The sequence below is a fragment of the Amblyraja radiata genome, chromosome 2 (genome assembly GCF_010909765.2).
Source record: "Amblyraja radiata isolate CabotCenter1 chromosome 2, sAmbRad1.1.pri, whole genome shotgun sequence".
Lineage (NCBI taxonomy): Eukaryota > Metazoa > Chordata > Chondrichthyes > Rajiformes > Rajidae > Amblyraja > Amblyraja radiata.
Window position 1 is genome coordinate 12008718 of NC_045957.1, and position 23080 is coordinate 12031797.

Sequence of the window (23080 nt, forward strand, 5' to 3'; positions counted from 1 at the left end):
CTGCATTGCCAACAGATCATCCTGCTCTATGCATCCTTTAATAAAAACATTTATTCAAGCCTGCAGTATCCATAACAATATATATTTCCAACACTTAGCAAGGATTATTAAGCAGTAGGTCATGACTCAGAAATGCTTTCAAATGACAAAGATATATCTCAATGTTTACATTGTATGCAAAAATGGTGCTGTATTTGTTAATTGTGCAAATATAACAAAAGCTTTCAGTGGTATTCCTTAGTACTTTCATAATAAAATGGCGTCAAGCAGTTTTCAAGAGACCTGCTTATTACATATGGAGATGGAGTTAAATATTCCTTTCTGTTACAGTAGATTCCTGTGGATCACGCAATGTTTGAACTGGCACAAAGGGTCTTGAGAATCAGAGTCAGAATGGAAGATGGGCACAAAAATCTGGAGTAACTCAGCGGGTCAGACAGCATCTCTGGGGAAAAGGAATAGGCTACTTTTCGGGTTGAGACCCTTCTTCAGACTTCTAGCACAACTCATCCATGCCAATCGACCTGTCTAACCAAGACACTAGTCAATGGAAACTTTTAGCCGCATATCAGTGATTTACAGAACATAGGTATGCATCAAAATCCTAATGGACCTTATCTACCCTTGTCAGGAAGACCGCAGCTATCAAATACTGTCTGTGATTGGGCATGGAACCTGAGCCTTTGCATTTGATTATATAAGTTTCTCTTCATCTCGTGGCGCAGCGGTAGAGTTGCTGCCTTACAGTGCTTACGGCGCCAGGAGACCCGGGTTCGAACCCGACGAAGGGTGCAATCTGTACGGAGCGTGCACGTTCTCCCCGTGACCACGTGTGATTTCTCCGAAATCTTCGGTTTCCTCGCCCACCCCAAAGACGTACAGGTTTGTACGTTAATTGGCTTGGTAAAATAGTAAATTGTCCCTAGTGTGTGCAGGAGAGTGCAAGTGTGCGGGGATCGCTGGTCGGCGCGGACCCGGTGGGCCGAAGGGCCTGTTTCCGAGTTGTATATCTTAAACTAAACTGAACCAAACACTCCAAGTGGCAAAACCTTATTCTGAGACCTTGAACCCTATTCCAGACATCACATGTTCACCTGGGAAAATATTCTCCCTGCTTCCAATTTGTCAACCGAAAAGGCTCAGTGCAATCACTTTCTATTCTTCTGACATCTAGAGAATAAAGGCAGAGTCAACCCAATACCTCCAACAGAACTATTCTCCACCCATGATCATCCCACTCCTTTGTGCCCCACACTGGGGCAGTATCCGTGAGCTTTCATTGTACTCCCTCCACCATATATGTATCTGGAATGGCAATTTCTTAACTTTCCAATGTCCAACTTTTGGTTGCCATTACAACTCGGAGATGAGGTGGAGATTAATCAAGAAACAACGACTGGAAGATTTATTTTGCACTCGCCGACAGCAAAAACGAAACTTCCAGTCGTTGTTTCTTGATTAATTAGTCTTTTTTTGAAGTAGTACAAAACTAAAAAATGATTCATATAACTAGTCGTTCTAACTAACTGTTTCATCCGTGTTGTGTGGTGTAAAGTACAAGTGAGTCTTATGTTAGGCATCGTGGTAAAAAACTGTTGTCTTCACCATCCCTCGAAGCTAAACTGAACTCCCAATCTACGTTTAAGAAAGAACTGCAGATGCTGGAAAAATCGAAGGTAGACAAAAATGCTGGAGAAACTCAGCGGGTCAGGCGGCATCTATGGAATGAAGGAATAGGTGACGTTTTGGGTCGAGACCCTTCTTCAGACTGATGTGGAGGTCGGGGGGGGGGGGCGTCTGGAAGAAGAAAGGAAGAGGCGCAGACAGTGGGCTGTAGGAGAGCTGGGAAGGGGAGGGGAGGGAGGGAGAAAGCAAGGACTACCTGAAATTGGAGAAGTCAATGTTCATACCGCTGGGGTGTAAACTGCCCAAGCGAAATATGGGGTGCTGCTCCTCCAATTTGCGGTAGGACTCAATCTATGTGTCTGTGCTAGCCTCCTCAGCTATAGACACGCTCTTCTACGTATCAAACCACACCCACAAGCCTACAAAAAAGATAAAACTAGAAATATCTAGATATGGCTATAATGTACTAACAGTAACTAACTTAAGCATAAATGGCTCATACAGTATCTTTTATTCCGAAGAGACTAAACATCTCACAACCAATGGATCTGTTTAAAGCTGTTTAAACATTGGAAAATGATCACCAATGTGCACGATTTCTAGAGCCACTTCCTTAAGTACCCTGGGATGCAGACCACCAGGCCCTGGGGATTTATCAGCCTTTAGTCCCATCAGTCTACCCAACACCATTTCTAGCCTAATGTGGATTTCCTTCAGTTCTTCCGTCCCCCCAGATCCTCTGGCCACTAGTACAACAGGAAGATTGTTTGTGTCCCTCTTAGTGAATGCGGATCCAAAGTATCTGTTTACACTTACACCCGAGTCTGAAACGTCACCCATTCCTTCTCTCCAGAGATGCTGCCTATCCCGCTGACTTACTCCAGCAATTTGTGCCTATCCACACTTCCTCATATTGCACATGTTATAGAAAATGGAATGGAGGTGGAATCTGTACTTTGGGAGAAACTGGGCATGAAAGGCCTGCAGCCAGGGATGGGTGAGATGAGTGGACATTTCTGCTCTGCATTATTCCAGTCGAAGTTCACTTAACTTCACGCACAGACACTTGCCAATGTGACACCTGGTAACGTTTGCCCTGACGTCACCACGGAATCATAGAAAATGAAGACATTTACAACACAAAAGAAAACCTGTTTTGGTCCATTGTGTTCATGCTAATCAATAAGATTAAATATCTGGCTTAATGCCTTTTATAGCACTTGGTTTGTAGCCCCACAGGGCACAGACATTCAAACCCACATCCAAGTGCTTTTTAAATGTGTTGAAGGTTTCTGCTTCTCCCACGCTTTCAGGCACTGTTCTAAATTCCAAAGATAGACACAAAATGCTGGAGTAACTTAACGGGACAGGCAGCATCTCTGGAGAGAAGGAATGGGTAACGTTTCGTGTCGAGACCTTTTTCAGACCCAACCTGAAACATAGAAACATAGAATTTAGGTGCAGGAGTAGGCCATTCGGCCCTTCGAGCCTGCACCGCCATTCAATATGATCATGGCTGATCATCCAACTAAGTATCCTGTATCTGCCTTCTCTCCATACCCCCTGATCCCTTTAGCCACAAGCGCCACATCTAACTCCCTCTTAAATATAGCCAATGAACTGACCTCAACTACCTTCTGTGGCAGAGAATTCCAGAGATTCACCACTCTCTGTGTGAAAAATGTTTTTCTCATCTCGGTCCTAAAATATTTCCCCCTCATCCTTAAACTGTGACCCCTTGTTCTGGAGACGTTCCTTCTCTCCAGAGATGCTGCCTGTTCCACTGAGTTACTCTAGCATTTTGGAGTACTCATATCTTTGGTGTAAACCAGCATCTGCAGTTCCACATTTTCAAATCCCAACCATGCTTTAGTAAAAATATCGATGCCCGTCGGGGAATGTTGTCGAATGGCCCATTCTAGACTGCATGAGTACGTGCTGTGGGACGTACCGAAGCTCGGTGCAGCCAACGGCAAGGCTTAGTGGGAGAGGACCACAGAGTTACAAATGTGAGTGTTTTTTCAGATACAGTAGTGAAGATTGCAGCAAGATTTGGATCAATGGGCAGAAGAAATAGTTGATGGAATTTAATACAGAGAGGTGTGAGGTGTTGCATTTTGGGACGTCGAACAAGGGCAGGACCTACACAGTAATTGCTAGACCTCTGGGTAGTGTTGTAGAGTAGAGGGATTTAGGAGTACAGGTGCATGATTCCTTCAAGGTCAAGTCACAGGTAGGTAATTGGTCAAAAAGGCTTTTGGAACTTTGGCCTTCATCAGTCAGAGTATTGAGTATAGAAGTCGGGAGGTCATGTTGCAGTTGTAAAAGACGTTGGTGAGACTGCATTCAGAATATTGTGTTCATTTCTGGGCACCACGCGCAGCACATCATCGGTGCCCCGCTGCCTGCCATGGATGCCCTCCACCGAAAACGGTGTCTGAAACGGGCTGGGAAGATCATTAAAGACCCCTCCCACCCCAACCATGGACTGTTTGCCCTCCTCCCATCAGGGAGGCGGTACAGGAGCCTCAGGTCTCGTACCAGTAGGATGAGGAACAGCTTCTACAATCATACCGTCGCATTGCTGAACTCGGAGTCCCGCCGATAGATTTCTCCGGTCCCTCCGTCCCCATTGTTTAATTATTCTGTATTTTTTATTATTCTGTATCCTCTTTTTTTTTTTTTTTCTATATTGCACTACTGCTACGGACTGACGCAAAACTGCATTTCGTTGTACCCATACTCAGTATTTGTGCAATGACATTAAAGTAGAATTGAATTGAATTGAATTGAATTGAATTGATGTTGTAGGAAAGATATTGTCAAGCTTGAAAGGGTTCAGAAAAGATTTATGAGGATGTTGCCAGGGCTAGAGGGCCTGAGCTATAGGGAGCGTAGGCTGGGACTCTATTCCATGGAGTGCAGGATAATGAGGGGTGATCTTATAGAGGTATACAAAATTATGAGGGGAATAGATCGGGTAGATGCACATAGTCTCTTGCCCAGAGTAGGGGAATCGAGGACCAGAGGACATAGGTTCAAGGTGAAGGGGAAATGACAATATGAATCCGAGGAGTAACTTTTTCACAAAGGGTGGTGGATGTATGGAACAAGCTGCTAGGGGAAGTAGTTGAGGCTGGGACTATCCCAACATTTAAGAAACAGTTAGACAGGTACATAGATAGGACAGGTTTGGAGGAATATGGACCAAGCACAGGGAAGTGGGACTAGTGTAACTGGGACATGGTTGGCCGATGTTGGGCAAGTTGGGCTGAAGGGCCTGCTTCCACACTGTATCACTATGTCTCTACGGTCTTTCCGCTGCTGGACATTGGGGGGGGGGGGGGGGCAGAGTGTGGTGGCGGGTAGGGATATCACCCCTGGGGGGGGGGGGGGGCACATGAGTGGCAAGGGTGCCGGGTATAATGATAGTTTTTGTGAACACTACCAAATACAACGCCAATTAATATAGCCGCTGAGAATATAGGAAGATTTTTTGCACAGTTCTTGTTTTGGATGTATCTTTTATTCTGAATAAAGTATATTTCTTGAGGGAAAAAAAAATTCCAGGGTTTTGATATTTCAGATTTGATAGGCAGAGATGTGAAAGAGTGCAGGTTTCAATGGGTGGAGGTTGGATTACTCATTAGGGAGAATGTCACAGCTGCACTAAGAGAGGACATTTTAAACTTCCCCCAATAATAACTGATACCCCCTGTGTGCTAGGGCCTATGGGGCAGAACTTGTGAGGTGCTTCCAAGACGGATTCTTTTTTTAAATTTTTTTATTATTTTTATTAGAAGTACGGTAAGTTACAATAATACACAACACATATGTCTTAATACATTTTTTTGTACCGCTTCATGTTTTGAGCTTTAAGAAAAAGATAGAAGTAAAGGAAGTAAGGAAAGTGTGCAAGAGTCGTGAAGGTGCAAGAGAGTGTTGAGAAAAGAAAGCCCCTTAGAAAAGAAGTTAGAGAAGGAAGTAAAGAAAGAAAGTAGACCCTAGAAAAGAAGGAAAAAGAAAGGAGAAACAATCGCTCTATTATAACATTAAACTCCGCAGAAAGGGGACTACCAACCAAGTCTGTTTTTGTTGTTTTACCCCCTGTTGCCAGATCCTAGTATCATTTATTTATTTATTTATTTATTTATTTTTAAAATTACTATTGCACCTCATGCTTGTAATAGTTCCAAAAACGTAGATCACGTCTTTTGGAATTGGTCTGCTTTGCCTGCTAAGAGGAATCTCATCTCTGACGGATTCTTGAAACTGTATGCAGGCAGTCAAACTAGGACCAGACAATGTAATCGAAGATTCAGTGGGGGAACATTTGTGGAACAGTGATCATAATTCTTATATTTTAAGACAGTTGTGGAGAGGGATAGATAGGGACAGGGCAGTCTCAGAGGGACAGACAGCACCTCTGGAGAGAAGGAATGGGTGACGTTACGGGTCGAGGCCCTTCATCAGACTGAGAGTCAGGGAAGAGGGAGACTTGGAGATATGGAAGGGTAAGGCGTTACTCCAGCATTTTGTGTCCATCTTCGGTGTAAACCAGCAAGTGCAGTTCCTTCCTACACCAAAAACCACTTGGTTGCCTGAACAATCTTCTTCCAGATGAACTATTCGTTTTATCCATTTTCACAAATCGGTCTGAAGAAGGGTCCCGACTCGAAACATCACCAATCCATGTTCTCCAGGGATGCTGCCTGACCCGCTAAGTTACTCCAGCACTTTGTGTCATTTTTTGTTTAACCGGCTCATCATTTTGACTGCAACTTTAATATGAATTTCCAGCATTTGTCTGCACCTGACTGCCTCAGCCTAGCTGTTTCTTATGCTACTGCTTGCTATAGACAGAAGGTACAGCTGATAGTGAGTGGTGAATATCTTCACAGCTCTGTTGTCAATGCTTAGAACATTTCCTACATCCCTTATGTCTAGAAATCTTTTTCATAGCTTATTTTTACTTGAATTGGACTGTTGCCAGGACTCGAAGGTCTGAGCTACAGGGAGAGGTTGAGCAGGCTGGGACTCTATTCCCTGAAGTGCAGGAGGATGAGGGGTGATCTCATGGAGGTGGATAAGATCATGAGAGGAATAGATCGGATAGATGCACAGTGTCTCTTGTCCAGAGTAGGAAATCAAGTCAAGTCAAGTCAAGTCAAGTCAAGTTTATTTGTCACATACACATACGAGATGTGCAGTGAAATGAAAGTGGCAATGCTCGTGGACTTTTGTGCAAAAGACAAACAACCAAACAACCAAACAACTATAAACACAATCATAACACACATATTCTTTTACATAATAAATAATGGAAGGAAAAACGTTCAGTAGAGTTAGTCCCTGGTGAGATAGGCGTTTACAGTCTGAATGGCCTCTGTGAAGAAACTCCTTCTCAACCTCTCTGTTCTCACCGTATGGCAACGGAGGCGTTTGCCTGACCGTAGCAGCTGGAACAGTCCGTTGCAGGGGTAGTAGGGGTCTCTCATGATATTGTTGGCTCTGGAGTTGCACCTCCTGATGTATAGTTCCTGCAGGGGGGGCAAGTGAAGTTCCCATAGTGCGTTCGGCCGAACGCACTACTCTCTGCAGAGCCTTCTTGTCCTTGGCAGAGCAATTCCCAAACCAGATGGTAATGTTCCCGGACAAGATGCTTTCCACCGCCGCTGCGTAGAAGCACTGGAGGATCCTCGGAGACACTCTGAATTTCCTCAATTGCCTGAGGTGGAAATTCAGAGTGTCTCCGAGGATCCTCCAGTGCTTCTACGCAGCGGCGGTGAACCAGAGGACTAGATTTAGTAGGAATTTGTTTTTGTAACTTTTTCACATAAAGGATGGGGGTGTATGGAATGAGATGCCAGAGGAGGTAGATAAGGCAAGGACTTTTGCAATGCTTAAGAAACAATTAGACATGCACATGGATATGACAGATTTTGAGGGATATGGGTCAAACGCAGGCAGGTGGGACTAGTGTAGATGGGACAAGTTGGTCGGCATGGGCAAGTTGGACTGAAGGTCCTATTTGCACACTGTATGAAGCTATGACACTGTGAATTAACACAACTGCTAAACTTCCACAGACCTTTGAGATTGATGAAGAATTCTAAAAGTTTAGTATTGTCTGACTATCTCTGCCATATAAATATTCACTGACTTGGCCTCCCCAGTCTTATGAGGCAAAGAATTCCACAGATTCACCACATTCTGACTAAAGAAATTCCTCCTCATCTCCTTCCTAAAGGAACGTCCATTAATTCTGAGGCTGTGACCTCTAGTCCTAGACTCTGCCACGAGTGCAAACATTCTCTCCACATCCACTCTATCCAAGCCTTTCACTATTCGGTAAGTTTCAATGAGGTCCCTCCCTCATCCTTCGAAACTCCAGCGAGCAGAGGCCCAGTGTTATCAAACGCTCATCATATTAAAACCCAATCATTCCTGTGGTCATTACTGTAAACCTCCTCTGGACCCTCTTCAGAGCCAGCACATCCTTCCTCAGATATGGTGCCTAAAATTCCTCACACTACTCCAAATGCAGACTGGCCTGCGCCACTGTGCCACACCAAGTGCAATGTTTCTTGGCATGGCTGTGACCCAAGAAGTGGTAACATCAATGTTACTTTAACACAAGACCCAGAGGTGAGATTGTCCTCGTGTCACCGAAAAGTTCTTGAGCGCCATTTCTTGTTGCAATCCCATTTTCCTCTGGCAATGTCTGACACATCAGCCATGACCATATTGAATGTTAGGGCAGGCTTGAGGGGACAGGTGATCTACTCCTTCTCCTATTGTGTTCTTGTGTTTTGTAGATTCCCTCTCATTGTAGACATTGCATTGGTAACATTGTTTTGATTTGTTGCTCTGTGTTTGAATTTGCACGCTGTTGCTATGTACCCTCTCTACTGGCACATTTAGCATCAAACTCTCTCACTGATGTCTCCATACATGTGCATTTTCAAATAGCATAATTGTACACCTCTGTTCTACTGAAATAGCTTGTCTGACCTTGAGTCACCATTTTGACTTGATCCTTGTCAGGCTGAAGAAGCATCTGCAGTCTCTTGTCTTTTTTTCATTTGGGGTCCCCTTGGTGACCAACACTCTGGTTCCACGGAAACAATGTTAACCGGTTTTTCATGCGGATCTGTTTCAGTAGTTTATGAACTATTTTCACAACACTGGTATACACTAACCTTAATAATCCCTGATAGACAACAAGTGCTTCAGATGACTTTACCGCATACCAACACCAATTGACAATTATGTTTCGATCACATGGACAATAACATTATTATATTCACAAAACTTTGTTCCATATTTATCTGTTTGTATTTCACACAGAGGGGAAATTAGACCTGGGGACTGTGGGCTGAAATTATGTTTGATCCACATGATTAGCTATTATCTTATTAAATGACAGATGGACACTGCTTGCGTGTAGGAAAGAACACCACAGATAGACACAAAATGCTGGCGTAACTCCCTGGGGCAGGCAGCATCACTGACGTTTCGGGTAGAGACCCTTCTTCAGTCTGACCCGATACTAAACGTCACCCATTCCTTCTCTCCAGAGATGCTGCCTGTCCTGCGGAGGTACTCCAGCATTCTGTGCCTATGGATGCTGCTTCTATTCCCCATGTTCTTCTGGTTAACAGTCTGCAAGTGAGGATTGTAACATTATTTGAAGATAAATTGGATAAAGATTTGAAAAATCAAGAATTTAAGTGGGTATGGGAAAGGCGAGGAAATGGAATTAAATTGTTTCAGCTGCAGCTTGCCCAATTATACTAGTCTGAATTACTTCCATCTCTGCTGTAGTTTTTATGATTCCACTTGAAGTACGGGGGAAAAAACTGAATCACGTCCCTTCAGCTTTGCAAAGGGAAGTGTTGGTTTAATGTGACAGGCGTAGTCCCATTAGAATTCAAGTGGAGAGTCTTGCCAATGAGGAGACCTGGCACCTAACGTAATTGCAAAATTCTGCTGCTTTTATTAAACGCCTCGGAAATCTCGAAGCGAGAGCAGTAAATAACCGACTCGGTGGGATGAGTCACAGATGTGCAGTGGAGGGACACTAAAATAACTGGAGTTGTGACTGAATACACCTATGACCATTCATTATTTAACTCCATGTATAAAAGATACCTCACTCTGCAGTCTCAGTCACAATTAATCGGAAACCCAGCTGTTGTGGACTCAGCTTCGATATTAACCACCATAGGAGGCAGAGATACAAAATCACGTACACGTAATAACATCTATGATTACATTGTGCTCACGTGGCTTCCACTATATATTTCTTTGGAAATATTACTTAGTTTTGTCGCTATATTGTGGTGAGTAATGATATTATCATAAGTAATGATAAGAAAAATACGCAATTTGGGGGAACAGCATCTCATATTTTGCTTGGGCAGCTTACAAACCCAGCGGTATGAATATTGATTTCTCTAACTTCAAGTAACCCCATTTTCCCTTCTCAGGGCGGCACGGTGGCGTAGTGATAAAGCTACCGGGTACTGGATTTGATTCTGACCACGGGTGCTTGTCTGTATGGAGTTTGTACGTTCTCCCCATGACCTGTGATGGTTTTCTCCGAGATTTTTGGTTTCCACCTACACTCCAAAGACATAGGTTAATTGGCTTGGTGTAAATGTAAATGTAAAAATTGTCCCTAGTATGGTGGGTGCACACCCAGGAGGCCGAAGGGCCTGTTTCTGCGCTGGATCCAAAAACTAACCTATGCCCCCTATCACTGGGCTGCTCAACCCTGTGGCTCTGCTGGTTTTGTGTTCATCTATAAGTTCACCCCTCAGCAAACGATGTTCCAGGGAAAACAGTCCTGGCCTAAACAGCCTCTCATTATAACTGAAGTGACTGTGTCCTGGTGACATCCAAGTGATTTTTCTCTGCACACTTTCCAGCTTTGTGACATCTAGAGGAGGAGCCATCTTGGTGAACGGCTGCTAGCCAGCAGCCGTCCGTCTTAAATTCGTTTTTTTAAATAGTTTTTAGTGAGTCCTGTTTTTTTGTTTGTAGGGGATATGGTCTTTTAATGTAGGGGGGTAGGTGTTACTTTATTTATAGGTCCCTACCTGGTCGGTGTGGCAGCCTTTTTTCCGGGCTGCCCGTCGACCCGTCCTCGTGGCCTACCAGCGGGCTTGGAGCGCCGTTTCTTGGCGGGAACCACCCAGCACCTCGGCCTGCGTGGCGGCACTGCATTGGAGTGCTGGAGCGGAGCGGGCGATGCCTTGCCTGGGTCGCCGCGCTGGAGCTCTGGCGAGCTGGACCGCCGTGAGCAACATCTCCGGGCTGCGGGTTTGCGGAGCGGAGAGGCGGCGTGCGGAGAGACGGCATGCGTAGAGGCGGCAAGGCGGCAGTGCGGAGAGCGGGCGCCGACTTTTTCATCTGGAGCCTGGGAGCGCCAAACCGGCGCGGCCTTGTCGGCTTCGGCAGCTGCGGGCTCCAACCAAGAAGCGGCCGTTCCAAGTGGCCCAGCCGCCGAAAGGACTCTCCCGACGCCGGGGCAAGACCACCCGGTGAGAACGGCCAGGGACATCGGGCCTCCGTACAGGCAATTGCGGTGGCCTCAATAGGCCTGACTTTGGGGTGATCATGGGGTGGGGACTGGACATTGTGCCTTCCTCCACAGTGCTATCCACTGTGGGGGGATGATTTTTTTGTCAAATTGTAGTCCTGTAGGTCTGTGTCCAAGATGGCTGCCATGAAGAGAGAGTGGACGCTGGCGCGCTTTGGCTGCTGCTGCTCTCTTTTCACACTGTGTTTTTGATTTTCTGTTTTTGGATTGAATTCTGTTTTTAATTTGTGTCACTGTGATGTCTTTAATTACTTGTTTAATTCCGATTATATGTTTTTATTCCGATTACTATGTAAGGTGTCCTTGAGATGTATGAAAGGCGCCCATTAAATAAAATTTATTATTATTATTATTATCTATCCATAGCACGGTGACCAGAACTGTACATAGTACTCCAAATTTGGTCTCACGAGCATGCTGAATGGGTTGTATTGTAGCATCCCAACTCCTATACTCAATAGGTAGACACGGAATGCTGGAGTAACTCAGCGGGACAGGCAGCATCTCTGGGGAGAAGGAATGGGTGACGTTTTGGATCGACCCGAAACTTCACCCATTCCTTCTCTGCAGAGATGCTGCCTGTTCCGCTGAGTTACTCCAGCATTTTGTGGCTCATCTACGGTGTAAACCAGCATCTGCAGTTCCTTCCTACACTCAATACCGCTACCAATGAAGGCAAGTATGTCAAATGCTTTTCTCACCTGTGCTACCTGTATTGCCACTTTCAGGAATCTATGTACAAGTCTCTCTGTCTCTCTGTTCTACAACACACTTTAGGGCCCTTCAATTTACTACGTAAGTTCTTCTCTGGTTTAACTTTGGAAATTGCATCACCTCATACTTGCCCGGGTTAAATTCCATCTGCCATTCCTCGGCCCACTTCCATGGTTGTTCCAGAGCCTTTCCTAAACTTAGAGAGCCTTCCTCAATGTCTACCATATCTCCAACTTTGGTGTCATCGACAAATTTACCAAACACTTAGCTGCGCTGCCATCCAAATTGCTGAAGGTAGAAAAAATGCTGGAGAAACTCAGCGGGTGAGGCAGCATCTATGGAGCGAAGGAATAGGTGACGTTTCGGGTCGAGACCCTTCTTCAGATTGATTGATTCAAATTGCTGATATGGATGGCAAATTTATAGTAAATATTGAATAATTGGAATGTTGCCCTATCAAAACATGAAATTGTGTTTGCAAGTAGCCAATGGAATCAAACCTGGAAAGGATAACAGAACAGAGAGAGTTGGATTGGAAGGCAAGGTTGGATAAATAATACACTGGGAATAACAAACATTAGGAAGTCTGAAGAAGGGTCTCGACCCGAAACGTCACTCATTCCTTCTCTCCTGAGATGCTGCCTGTCCCGCTGAGTTACTCCAGCTTTTTGTGTCTATCTTCAAGGTAAACAGAGTGTCAAGTAAACCTGACAAAAGCTTCACTGGCCAAATGGGAAGGAGATTCCTCAACCAGCTCTGAAAAGGCTTCTAATTTGATGTGAGATACAGCAGCAGAAACATGCAGGAAAAAAGCGAGTTCTGCAGATGTTGCAAGATGGTAATAGAACTCTACAAAGGAAAGCTTCCCTCAAGGAGCATTAATAATAAATACATCAGGAAAACTTACATTGTGATCCAATATGATGAAGAACGGAATATTTCATTGTTCAAAGATTTTCAGGGGAAGGAAGACCTCGTTAGGACCCCATTAGTTTGCCAGCTAAAGAAATAATTCTATGGAAATTCAGTTTAGTCTAGTATAGAGATACAGCGCGGAAACAGCGCGGAAACAGGCCCTTCGGCCAAATGAGCCACGCACATTAACACTATCCTACACACATTAGGGACAATTTACACTTATACCAAGTATAAGTTTCTTGATTAGTACGGGTGTCAGAAGTTATGGGGAGAAGGCAGGTGAATGGGGTTAGGAGGGATAGATCAGCCATGATTGAATGTAGACTTGTTGGGCCGAATGGCCTAATTCTATTCCTGTCTCTTATGATCTTATGATCTTATAAGTGTACACTTAGTCCACACTTATACCAAGCCAATTTCACTACAAACCTGTACGTCTTTGGAGTGTGGGAGGAAACTGAAGACCTCGGAGAAAACCCACGCGGTCATGGGGAGAAGGTAATAATAATAATAATAAATTTTATTTAATGGGCGCCTTTCAAACATCTCAAGGACACCTTACATAGTATATCGGAATAACATATAATCGGAATATAACAATAAAGACATCACAGAGACACAAATTAAAAACAGGATTCAATCCAAAAACAGAAAATCAAAAACACAGTGTGAAGAGGGAGCAGCGGCAGCCAAAGCGCGCCAGCGTCCACTCTCTCTTCACGGCAGCCATCTTGGACACAGACCTACAAGACTACAAATAGACAAAAAAAAAATCATCCCCCCACAGTGAATAGCACTGTGGAGGAAGGCACAATGTCCAGTCCCCACCCCATGTTCACCCCAAAGTCAGGCCTATTGAGGCCACCGCACTTGCCTGTACGGAGGCCCGATGTCCCTGGCCGTTCTCACCGGGTGGTCTTGCCCCGGCGTCGGGAGAGTCCTCACAGCGGCTGGTAAAACTCCACACCCGGATCTCTGGCGCTGCAAGCGATGTGAGGCAACAACTCTACCGCTGAGCCACCGTGCCACCCTTAAATTTAAGCAAGTGATGCTGAGAACTAAACTCCGATAGTGTTTATTGTCGGTGCACATTATGTGGACTTTCGAGTCAGTACTTCTGGTGCAATCTTTGATCTTTCATCCCACAAGCCTCTGCATTCAATTATTCTAATCTTTCTCTGACATTTCGTCCACTTCAAACGTGATCCCTCCACCAGTCACATCTTCCCATCCCCACCCCTTTCTGCCCTCCACAGAGACCACTCACTCCGCAACTTCTTGGTTCACTCATCCCTTCCCATTCAAACCACCCCTTCCCAGGTACTTTCCCTTGCGACCACAGGAGATGTTGAAACCTGTCACTATAACTCCGCCCTCACATCCATCCAGGGACCCCCGCAATCTTTCCATGTGAGGCAGAAGTTCACATATACTTCCTCTAACCTCATCTACTACATTCAGTAATCCCAATGTGGCCTCCTTTACATCGGCAAGGCCAAGCATAGCCTGTGTGAGTGCTTCGCCGAACACTTGCACAAGGTCCACCAAGGCCTGCTGGGGATCTCTCAGTTGCTAACCATTTTAACTCCCATTCCTATACTGACCTTGCTGTCCTGGGCCTGCTGCATTGTTCTCCATAAATAGAATTAGGCCAAACTGGAGAAACAGCACCCCATATTTCACATGAGCCCCTTACAATCTAATGGTATTGTTGATTCAGGATCTAATACTTTCTCCCTAGTCTGGTTCAGTAAACCACTGAGTCGAACACTGGTGTCCAAACCCTTCTTTATTTGGATACAACTCCGTGGGGCCAGCCTCGATCCACTCACTCGAGCCCTCAGCAGCCTCTCGCAAACAGAACAGAAGGAAAGACAACCGACACGCCCAAACAAATTACATACACTTTTATACCCCTAAACGGAAGCAGGGACACTAAAAGCACGAAAGTGCAATGGGGTGGCCATCCCTACATGCCAATCACTTCTTACAGATAAGAGATCACATTACTTTGCTTACTTACAATACAATGTATACAAAAACCTTTTAACGCCCATATACTATGTATAAACACAAAATCCACTACCCAATCACAGACTTGGGTTTAGAGTCTGTTTAACAGAAACCTAGATCTAACTGTGAAAGTTTAAAGATTTAAAAGTCACAAAATGGATTCTGCTGTAGATTTAGAAGCAATAAAATGGATGCTTAACCTTTCTCCTATTAACACTAGTGAGAGTTCAGAACAATAACAGAAATGTTTTCGCCCTTCTTCTATAACACTAGCGAGATTACAGCACTATAACACTCGATATTTTTGCTCTATGATATAATCAATCAGAAGAATGTTCAGACAATGGTTCTTTCCCTCTCCTCTACAGATTGCAATGTACAGACAATAATAGATCAACAAGGTCAAAAAACAAGAGTGCTCGAATCTGCAAAATATAGCTCCTTCAGCATAACCATATATGGGCTAACCTTTCCTCTATCGGATGAACCTGTCAATCCTAACAGGCAAGAGGCTGTACAATGCTCTGTAAGATAAAAACTTGCTGAAATGCTGATTATTGGGGTATAAATATATCTGATTGAACATTACCTCTGTGTGTGAGGATAGAGTGACTCTATAGTCTGTATTTTACATACTGTGAGAGTTGTCTGCCACACCCAGCCTGGGCGAAATAAAGATTTTACTGCTTTATTACAATCTTTTGTGTTGTTATCTGTTTGAAGTAAAAACGAACCTTAACAACAGCACCTATGGCTTCACACGAACAGAAATTGTTGGGAGCTTCTTCGGAAACCCAGACTTGATGGCACCATTTAGATCACATGGGCCTCCTGCACCTGGTGTCCCTTTGTCACCTCAGCAAAGCTTGTCCTTTTTCCACAGAAACCTGCTGTTTCCAAAGTACACAAACCCCTAAATATTAAGTATGAACATTGAATTCTCCAATTTTAGGTAACTAACCCCCTCCCCCCTCCCACCTTCCAACCTCCTATTTTTCCTTCTCTTATTGTGTCCAACCTATATTCACAAGCATTTTTTCCCTTCTCCCTGCCCCCATTCCCTTCCACCTACATTCCTCTGGATTTACAATCTCACTTCAACTCCTTGTATCTTTTCATTTCTGGCCTTTGTCCCCCCACCAACCACCCTCCCCCCCCCCCCCCCCCCCCCCCCCCCCACATAAAAAAGCAAGAACTCCAAAAGCAAAAAAACTAAACTAACTAAAAATAAAAAAAGAGAGAAAAAACGGACAGCTGCAGGCTGGGCAGCCATACCCGTACAGGATGGCGCCCCCATCATCTCTTGCACATCTTGCTGAATTGCTGAATTGCTGATTATTGGGGTATAAATATATCTGATTGAACATTACCCCTGTATGTGAGGATAGAGTGACTCTATAGTCTGTATTTTACATACTGTGAGAGTTGACTGCCACACACGCCTGGGCGAAATAAAGATTTTATCTCCCCCCCCCTGTCACCTGTATCCTACCTATCACTTACCAGGCTTTAACCTGCACCACCTCTCCTCCAGCTTTCTTTGCCCTACCACACTCAGCCTTGAAAAAGGATCCAACCCAAAACGTCACCTATCCTTGTCGCCCACTGATGCTGCCTGATCCTTTGAGTGACTCCAGCACTTTGTGTCTTTTTTTTGGATTGGTAGGTGAATTACTTGACAGTAGGCAAGTGGCAGAACCTGGGGGAAGAGACAATTGATGGGAATGGGAGGAGAACAAAATGGACAAAGTGTAGATAGACACAAATAGCTGGAGTAATTTAACGGGACAGGCAGCATCTCTGGGGAGAAGGAATGGGTGACGTTTCAGGTCGAGACCCTTCTTCAGACCAGTCAGGGGAAAGGGAAACGAGAGATATAGACGATGATGGAGAGAGATAAAGAACAATGAATGACAGATAAGCAAAAAAGTAACGATGATAAGGGAAACAGGCCATTGTTAGCTGTTTGTTGGGTGAAAATGAGAAGCTGGTGTGACTTGGGTGGAGGTGGGATAGAGAGAGAGGGAATGCCGGGGCTACTTGAAGTAAGAGAAATTACTATTCATACCACTGGGTAAGCTGCCCACGCGAAATATGAAATGCTGTACCTCCATTTTGCGTTTAGCCTCACTCTGACAATGGAGGAGACCTAGGACAGAAAGGTCAGTGTGGGAATGGGAAGGAGAATTAAAGTGTCCAGTTACCGGGAGATCTGGTAGGTTCAGGCGGATTGAGCGAAGGTGTTCAGCGAAACGATCGTCCAGTCTACGTTTGGTCTCGCCGATGTATAAGAGTCCACACCTTGAACAACGGATACAGTAGATGAGGTTGGAGGAGGTGCAAGTGAACCTCTGCCTAACCTGAAAGGACTATCAGGGTCCATGGACAGAGTTGATGGAGGAGGTGTATTAGTGTAAATAGGTGCTTGATTCCATGACTCAGTGTGTTGGCCTGTTGCTGTGTCGTGCTGTGCCTCTCTGTGAGTTTGGAAAGAGGCCAGAGGTGTTTCAAAATACTTTGACTTCATCTCGGACGATATCTACAAGTGAGCCCCTCTGTTGAGCTGCAAGCTATTCTGCTCCTGATTTTCATTGGGTCTATTTTAGGCTATTTTGAGGCTGTTGCATCATTGCTGTTTGGATCAGAGAATTTCAAATGAGATTTTGGTCAATAATAAGATTATAAAGTTTAAATTATTTTTTCAGCTGTCAAGATAAGATACATATTCTCTAAAATATTCTTTAATATATAGCAAGCATTAAATAATCTGTCTGTGGAACTCAGATCCAGTTGAACCAGTTGTGGAGAAAGTTCACACCCAAAATACAAACCTGTCGCTCTGACACACTTTTTCCAAATTTTCAGATTTGCTTCACAGAAGCATCATCTACACTCGTCCCACCCGCCAGCGTTTGGCCTACTTTCTCTATAAAGATTTCCCATCCATGAACATGTCCATATGTTTTCGTCACCTATGCCTCAGGGACCGGTGCTGTTTGTAGTTTATATCAGCGGTTTGGATGAGAATGTACAAGGCATGATTAGGAAGTCTGCAGGTGACAGCAAAGTGGGTGGTGTCATAGACAACGAAGATGGTTATCAAATATTGCAGCAGGATCTTGATCATTTGGGCAAATGGACTAAGGAATGGTTAGTTTAGTTTAGTTTAGTTTAGAGATTTAGTTTAGTTTAGTTTAATGGAAACAAGCCCTTCGGCCCACCAAGCCCGCACTGACTAGCTTAACTTACCTCTGCCTTTGACTCTTAAACCTTTGTACTAAAATCCCCATTGAAATCAGTGAGGTTATGATCCTCTGCCAGATCTGATGCAATGCATGCTCGAACAAACAATTTCTCATGGTAATGATGGGATTTAATTGCTTCTGACACTCAAAGAAGGTTGACAATGATTAAAAGTAAAGTTAAAAAAATGTTATCAAAAATTGTTGACTTTCAAAAAACATAGTTAACTAAACATAGTCAGATAAAGCACTTCCAAAAACATTAAAGGACGGAAAGATACTTTATTAAATGTGAGCTAATCCCTTGCCCTATCATCCGCATTGAAGTATATGGATCTTCAGTCGGGTTCATCAGTTCGTTAGTGATTGGAGCAGATTTAGGCCATTCGGCTCATCAAGTCTAGTCTGCCATTCAATCATGGCTGATTTATCTCTCCTCCTCAACCCCATTCTCCTGTTTTCTCCCCATAACCCCTGACCCAAGTCTGACCCAAGGTGGGATCTGAGAGGCAGTTGTCCATTGTAATGTTGAGGAGTTGTTAAGAGGAGAAGAGTCACTGAGCAGATCCGACTTACTGCAAATGCTGGACTTTTGTGCTTTGCAGCATTTCTCTCGAAGGACTTACTTTAGCTGAAACAGGTGAGCATTGCTAGGTTAGATCAGATTTGTCTTCAACAAGATCTGGCTTTGCTTTACGATCTGTAATATCTTAATTACTCACCTGAGGATGAATGGAAAACAAGTTGCAGAAATGCATTTTGCTGACAGTTTTTGTTAAATCTTCTCCTCAGAATCCCCATCTGCGCTTGCTTCCCCTAAAAGTATTGACTCCTTGCACTGATTTGCAATTCAATTTGGTAGTAAGGAAGGCAAATTCAATGCTAGCATTTGTATCAAGACTGAAATACAAAAACAGAGACAAGAAGCTGAGGCTTTATAAGGTGCTGGTCAAGCCGTATTTGGAGTCCTGTGAGCAAATTTGGGCCCTGTACCTGAGGAAGGATGTGCTGGCTCTGGAGAGGTCCAGAGGAGGTTTACAAGAATGATCCCAGCAATGAGTGGGTAGCATATGATGAGCGTTTGACAGCACTGGGCCTGTACTCGCTGGAGTTTAGAAGGATGAGGGGACACCTCATTAAAACTTACAGAATAATGAAAGGCATAGATAGAGTGAATGTGGAAAGGATGTGGAAAGGTGGGAGAGTCTAGGACCAGAGGTCATAGCCTCAGAATTAAAGGGCGCTCTTTTAGAAAGGAGGTGAGGAACAACTTCTTTAGTCAGGGGGAAGTTAATCTGTGGAACTCGTTGCCACAGAGGGCTGTGGAGGTCAAGCCAGTGGATATTTTTAAATGGGATTAGGAGGCAGAGATCAGCCATGACTGAATGGCGGTGGACTCGATGGGCCGAATGGCCTAATTCTACCCCTATAAACTGTGAACGTGAACTTCTGGGCCAGTGCCTTTTTATATCTTGCCCAATGGCCCGATCTCATGCCTGAAAGGTGTTTGTGAACACCCTTTATTATTCAAACAAGCAAACCTCTTTTCATCTGATATTCATGTGACGTCACTTTACCATACAGTTTAATGATCAGGACTTCCAACTGGAAAGGCAAAGGCAATTTCAGGGCCTCTAACAAGATAATCTATCACAGCACATGCTCGGAACTGGACCTAACACAAGCTTTGAAATTACTTTAGACCTTACAGTACAGAACAGGCCCTTCGGCCCACCGAGTCTGCACAGACCAGTGATTCCCATACACTAGCACTATCCTACACACTAGGGCCAATTTACAATTGTACTGAAGCCAATTAACCTGCAAACCTGTACGTCTTTGGAGTGAGGGAGGAAACTGGAGCACCCGGAGAAAACCCACGCAGTCACAGGGAGAACGTACAAACTCCGTACAGACAGCACTCCTCGTCAGAATCGAACCCAGGTCTCTGGTGCTGTAAGCCAGCAACTCTACCGCTGCACCACCGTGCCTCCTTGCCACTGGATAAATTTGTGCACACAGTGGAAAATTTGTTTTTTCCTATTTTATTATATCACAAATGTTATTGACTTTTTTTGAAAAAAATTAACCAAGAAGGTTGAAGGAGGCAGGTTAGTGGACTTAGTACATATGGACTGCAGCAAGGCCTTTGGGAAGATGACACTTGGTAGTTTCAAGGTGTTTTTATTATCACTTGCACCAGGTACAGTGAAATACATTTTACACAAACAGCTCAGCAGGACTATCCCCGTGCAGAAGTACAATCATCCTAGTTAGTCGAGGATACAGAATACAGCCCACCAAGTCCATGTGAAAGACGTACCATTTTGGCGCCATTTTACAGTCCCAGCTGCATCTGGCCATAAAGGCCCGTTGCAGCCTTCGCCTCCATCCCATGAACTGTCGGCCCTCTCCACACCTGCCCCTGTTCAGCCCTCATTCTCCTGGGAAGGGCGACCCTCCAGCAGCCAACCTCGAGGGTGCGGAAGGTCAGACCTTTGTTTGTTCTGGAATGTTCGATTGCATGGGATTGCTGCAAGTAAGGATTTCATTGCTCCGCTTTGGGACATATGACAGTAAAACACACTTGACTTTGTGAGGGATAAGATGATTAAACCACCACCATTGTGAGGGGCCGAGTGATTGTAGTCACCGACCTTGTGATGGGCCGAGTAGCTGGAATCACCAACCTTGTGATTCGAACAAACAGTCAGACCTTCAGAGCTGTTGATAACATTGTAGAATAACAAGATGAGGTAAGGAATGTAGCTGACAACACAGAAGCTATTCTTTAGGTCAAAGGCAATTAAATAGGTTAGGCCAACAGATACCGCGCATGCTTAATAAGTTAAATGAATATTAACTTTACGCCCCTCATGACAAAGAACCTAATTTAAATGTACATGCGATGTATGATGTGGGAGGAGAGGGAATGATTGATGACGCACGGAGGGGAGGGTTGGAAGATTGTGAACCTCGGTACCCTGATTGGAAGGGGTCAGAAGGGGAGTAGTCCGATCAATAAAGACTGTATACTGAATTGTATAAAAATAGACGTTTTTCCTTAGCTCGGTGTGTCTCAACTTGGAGAGGCACCCGATTCTGCAGACTCGCAAATAAAACATTTCTTGTTTCCATGATTTAGTCTCTGAGTAGTGATTGTGAGCACAAACAATATATCTCACAACTTCAAGGAGAGCTGCTAGACAATTAGATCATGTGATCAGGGCCGGCGTTAAGCCGATTTGACCGATTGCTCCCAATTGGGCCCCGCGCCTAATGGGGGCCCCGCACTAATGTTCAGTATTTCGTACGGAAATACGAATTCTCTTTGTTAAATAAAGATTTTTTTTAATTCGCCATCCGGATTTTTTTAAACGAACATGCATAACAACCGCTGCATGGCTATCATACACAAACGATTTGTTAACTAGTGCTGTTAGCACTTCTTAACGGTAAGTAGTTAACACCTTGTTATGCGATGTCATGAATCTGCATCTATCCACATTCCTCAGTAAATGTTATAGTGTTTTGAACAAGTATTAATGACGCCGTGTTCAAAAGGGAACTGCAGATGCTGGAATATCGAAGGTACACAAAATTGCTGGGGAAACTCAGCGGGTGCAGCAGCATCTATGGAGCGAAGGAAATAGGCGACGTTTCGGGCCGAAACCCTTCTTCAGACTCATTTAATGACGCCGTGTTCCTTTGAATAAAATTCACGCGGCGTCATTAATACTTGTTTAAAACACAATTACATTACTGAGGAATGTAGATCGATGACACGTTGAGAATTTCATTTAACTCACCATCATGAGTGAGGGCCCCGGACCGCGAGAAGGGGCTTCTTCCTGGTGTGCAGGTTAGTCATTCACCTACCGACCCACGTTGTGTCTCTGTCTTTTGCTCACTCCCTCCCTCCCTCTTTCTCTCGCGCTCTCTCTCCCGCTCCCCGTCTCGTCTCTCTCTAGCTCTCCTACTCCCTCTCTATCACCCTGTCCCCTCAGCATTCCCGGAATCATTGATGTTTAGCGGTAGACAAAAATGCTGGAGAAACTCAGCTGGTGAGGCATTCGCCTGGCCCGCTGAGTTCCTCCAGCACTCTGTGTTTTTTGTTTGGCTCTGAAGTTGAAGGTGGCTCAGCGGGACGGGCAGCGGCTCTGGGGAGAGGGTTGTGTTTCTGGTCGAGACCCTTCTTCAGACAATCACAAGTACTCTCACCGACGCGAGTTCAGTTCGGTCTGAAGAAGGGTCTTCTCTCCAGAGTCGCTGTGCTGCCTGTCTGCTGAGTTACTCCAGCTTTATGTCTATCTTCAATTTCAGAGAAATACAATTTCTCACGGGGGGCTTATAACGTCTCTAAACCCCTCTGGGACCCTCTGCACACCTCTAAACCCCCTCTAGCCCCCCTATTTCCCTCTATTCCCCTCTAAACAATTGTAAACACACCTGAACCCATCTGAAGCCCTCTAAACATCTCTAAACCGTTTAAACCCCCTAAGGCCGGCCATGCACGCACACACACAGACGCATACACACAAACACACACGCTCAGTCACACAGACACAGAGACACAATCGCATACACTCATAAACACACACACACACACACACATTCAATCTTTCAAAGTGCCGCTCATTTTATTAGATGTGTGACACTTTCATATAGTTTTTCAAAATTTTAGTATATCAAGCATTTAATGTTTTTTTTGGTTAAAGACGAGCATACTACACGAAATATAAACATACATAAATTTTTACTTTTCTAGAGTAGGGGCCCCACCATCAATTTTCTAATTGGGCCCCGCAATTCCTAGCACCGGCCCTGCATGTGATAGGAGAAGAATTAGGCCATTTGACCCATCAAGTCTTCTCTGCCATTCAATCACGGCTGATCTATCTCTTCCTCCTAACCCCATTTTCCTGCCTTCTCCCCATAACCCCATGACACCCCTGCTAAT

The 23080-nt window shown here is 44.6% G+C and overlaps 1 long non-coding RNA gene across 1 annotated transcript; it reads right to left on the reverse strand.

The window, feature by feature from the left end:
- Positions 1-15052: 15052 nt before the first annotated feature.
- Positions 15053-20417, reverse strand: LOC116984035. Its single transcript, XR_004414863.1, has 3 exons — positions 20408-20417; positions 16371-16376; positions 15053-15094 (listed from the first exon to the last, which is right to left on the reverse strand). It is a non-coding gene; the product is annotated as an uncharacterized LOC116984035 (long non-coding RNA).
- Positions 20418-23080: the final 2663 nt, after the last annotated feature.